The sequence below is a fragment of the Gadus morhua genome, chromosome 4 (genome assembly GCF_902167405.1).
Source record: "Gadus morhua chromosome 4, gadMor3.0, whole genome shotgun sequence".
NCBI lineage: Eukaryota > Metazoa > Chordata > Actinopteri > Gadiformes > Gadidae > Gadus > Gadus morhua.
Genome location: NC_044051.1, coordinates 16,942,658 through 16,946,732, shown reverse-complemented (window position 1 = coordinate 16,946,732; position 4,075 = coordinate 16,942,658). Strand labels below are relative to the sequence as shown.

The 4,075-nt window shown below is 45.4% G+C and overlaps 1 long non-coding RNA gene across 1 annotated transcript; it reads right to left on the bottom strand.

Moving 5' to 3' along the window:
• Window positions 1-499: 499 nt before the first annotated feature.
• On the bottom strand, window positions 500-3,012 carry LOC115541374 (uncharacterized). Its single transcript, XR_003976343.1, has 2 exons — window positions 2,411-3,012; window positions 500-2,181 (listed from the first exon to the last, which is right to left on the bottom strand). It is a non-coding gene; the product is annotated as an uncharacterized LOC115541374 (long non-coding RNA).
• Window positions 3,013-4,075: the final 1,063 nt, after the last annotated feature.

The following is a 4,075-nucleotide window of genomic DNA, read 5'->3' as shown; positions in this document are numbered from 1 at the left end:
GTTGTGGCTCCCTGCATCCATCACACTCCTACGAAAGCACCATCACACTCCGACATCACAGAGGTGTGAGGCTGACAGGCAATAACTGGTTCAAAGTCTTTGACGGATGGCTTTTCTCTGTGCTCGTGGAGAGCCAGATCTCCATCTGATAAGGTCGTCCACGGCTGCTAAATTTATCATAACCGGTTAACCATTTGATATAGGTCTGACATGTTCCCTTCTCGCCAGGCCCAGCCCTACAGAGGAGCGCTTGTCACCGATATTTAGATGCATAACGCGGCCAAGTCTCGGGAGAGATCGTTCCAGGTGGCGTTCAATCAGGCAGCTGCAAAACAATATGTTGGGCAACCACAGCCGATGGAACCGTGCCAATCATAGAGCTGATTTTATCACACGGGAGCTCAGACTTCAAACGCTGCGGTGTCTTTTGTTTAAGATTGTAAACGTTGAATGTTCTGCATGGAAGTTAATGACACAACTCAATATAATTTACTCCAGGTCTCTGATTTCCCCTTTATAACAATCTTTATAAATGGCAGGGTATAACTTAGATTGAAACACAAACATAATTAGTTTCAACATTCATAAATAATTATAGAAATATATAAAAGATCCTTAACTGCATCCTGTGCACGATAATCTAATAATATTTATGTTTGCTTTCAAATATGATATAGTCACACACATGCATGCATGGCCATTTCCCCTGTTGAATCAGGAAATTACATTGGAACCACTTTGATTAACAAAAGCCTGTTTTCCAGCATCCTTCTCCATCGACGGCACGGCGTGTTCCATCTCCATAATGGATGACTCACAACCTCTTACTGCACAAGAACATGGGGGCCAATGTTCCCAAGGGACTGTGTTTAAATTAACCCCCACCCCCACCCCACTGCCATTACAAACGCCAAGGTTATATGCAATGCACGGAACATCAATTGAACATCACTTATCTGTCCCTGTGCATGTGTCCCTTTCTAGTATCTGTTTAGGATCTGTAGGACATTGGCCCTGGATTAAGGGAAACACCGCGGCGGCGGCGGTGGCTATCTGGAACACCAGCAAAGTAAACAGCCAGGGAGATTAAGAACAATGTTTATCAGATTGTAAAGACCAGCGATGGCAAACCGTTGGAAAGGCCGATGCTTATTTGAATGTGTGGCTAAATATATTTAGTGAGACGCGTTCACACGGTACATACGCCCAATAAAAACACGCAGGATTATGGGAAAGGGCACAGACATTATGACTAGGATGTTAATTTGGCAGGTTGGGTTATTGGCAATTTTTGGAACATTTCACACACAGCAGACTGTCATAAAAGCATCTCATGGACACTGGTCCATAAACAACAGACAGGCAATTGTTATTTGTCAAATATTTGACAAATAACAATGTCGTCATATATTCGTAACAATATGTTAGGTGTGTGTGTATCAAACCCACAGCATTTCCCAGCCCACCAAGTCTTGTCTCCAGCCAAATAGTCTGCCTAACAATATTAGGTTTGATAGGATGTTTCCAAATGTTGGCTACTCTATTCCAATGGTACATTTATTTTATAAATATATATATGCATATATATATTGTGGAGGAAATGACTCTGACTCACACAGGGAACACGTTAAAAACAGGATGATGACGCATTGTCCTTCTTGCGTCCTAAACCAAAATTACAAAAATCTGGCAGCGAGAGCATCCATGGCGAGAATCCACACATATATAGCCCATCTTTGAGCTATGTGTCATATACAACAAGGTTCAGTATTTATAATTTGCAGATGGGACAACCTTATCTTTTTAATCACCATCCCATTTTGTTTTCAATTTTGAGGTGCTATACAAGACCCCCCCCCGGGGTCAAACGTCTATATCTACATTACGTCTAGTAATCTTATGTTAATAAGGGAACTAATGCAAAGAGAGGATCATGAGATCGATGAAATCACAGATGACCTCACCGGCCGCCACTCTTCCCGGGTGTGACCGGGCGTCCCTTGATGTCAACCAAGGGGGGGAAGGAGCTGCAGTACGGTCCTGCTCATGAGGCTCAGGTCCATCCCGGTTACACAACGGCCCCTCGGGTCTTGGTCAAGAGGATCACCGGGTGTGGTTTCCATGGTGTTGTTCCTCCCGTGATCAGCTTGGTGGTTATTGAGGATTGAGTCACGCTGAGAACTATGGGGAACTACGGGTTAGGGATGAACATATGGGTTATAGGGCGAGGGGTATGGGTTAGGCATATCTGTTTTGGTTGGACGTATTGGTTGGCGTCAATGTTAATGGGTAATATCTTACCCTCTAAACACTTTGTTGTTATGTACACTGATCATTCTTAAGTAAAAGATTAACATTTCTTGAATGTTTTTTTGCTTTTTTATTAAACCCAAAAAAACGTTGACTCTACCGTGTGGTCCCGGAGCGGTAAGCCGGCTGACCGATGAGCGCGTTTTCAGGGGAATCCACGCTGGTCTTAATTGCAGGGAATCCATGTTACAGTAAATCACAGAGAATCCAGAAGGCCGTGGGCCACAATCAAGACCTTGGGTACCCTCCACTTACTCAAGGAGTTTCTGTTGCCCCAAGGCTTTAGACCGTTCCCATGGCCCTTTCTGATATGATAGGGAGAAGGAAACGTCAAAATGTGATTGGATGTCTTCTGGGTAATGGATGTCAATTGCGGTCGGTTGATGAAACCAGTACAAACACGAATGCATCACCAGGCATCAGGGAAAATGTGGGGGGGCGAAGTCTATTTTGGGCCGATCACGAGCCGCAACTAGTATTTACTTCGACGCGGTTTCATAACTGTTATTAATGTCAAAACAGGTCGCTGTTCGCCTCTGAGTCTTTCCCTGGGCTCGGGGGTTGGCTTGTGTAAAGATTATTGGCAGAACACTCGTTTGGCTCCGACCTTTTCCCCTCGGTGAGCTTTAGACTCCTCTTGCCCTCTCCCTCGCCCTCCTACAACCAAACCCTTTCTCTGCAACGCGTGGAGCCATCCCACCACCCCCACCCCCACCCCAGATGAGATCTCTCCCTTTGCTTGGAAAGGGTGTGTGTTTTCCTTGTATCCAAGACATTTAATTTCCCCCGTTTCCTTGGTTACGGGGAATCGCACAAAGAGCAGTTTGAGCGCGGTCTGTAATTACCGAACGGCCTCACCACCACCAGGGCCTTAATCTGAGCAAATGACACACGGTCAGGACTGAAAGCTGAACCGTTAATAATTTAAAACTGCACATGTGACCTTGTGAACTGTTGTAAAAAGACATGAATATATAGTCCTTAAACCCTTTTGACTGTGCAATGGGACCTGTGATTCAGCACCCTTAGATCCCTCTAGAGATTAATGCAGTTTCCACCCCCCCGTCTGACTCCACTGTAGCTCAGCCAGCTACGAGTCCTTATCTCCGGGTTCGTCTGAGAAGGGCTATAGGCCTGCATTCCCCCCGCGTCACCCTCTGCATCTCGATGGAACGATTATCAATGCTAAACACCATTACAAAAGCAGAAAATATGTTCCGAGTTATGTGTAAAAGGCATGTAGAGGCAGATCCGACAGGGTCCGGTGGGGTTCTTTAAAGAGAAACAAACGACTTGCTGACGACAAACTATTTCTTCGGTAAACAACGAAGAAGAGAAAGATAGAGGACATAACGAGGGAGAGAGGGAATCAAAAGGGCGGTTTGCAGAGGAAACACTGGTCGGTTTCACAAAAAGGAAACGCTTTCAGCTCCTGGCGTGGTTTCAAGGCCCCTGCGCGTCCAATGAGAGAGGCCTGCGGCGAGGCTGCGATCTCTGCTCAAAAATCACTGGCCTGTGTTCATCAACCATAAACATCTCAGCGTCAAACTAGGTCGTGGTTTCACTCTCGGGCGCACAGACCCCCCCCTCCCCCATCGAGGACTAGAGTTTGGTTGTTGAACCCACAAGCTCTTGCCTCACACATCGCCCACGATTTCATAAATTAGTTTAACTGATGATTCAGTGTTTGACATTGTTATGGGGTTAACGTAACCTGCCTTGCTGGATAGATTAGATTCTGTTTAGTTTATTTTTAATTTAAAAA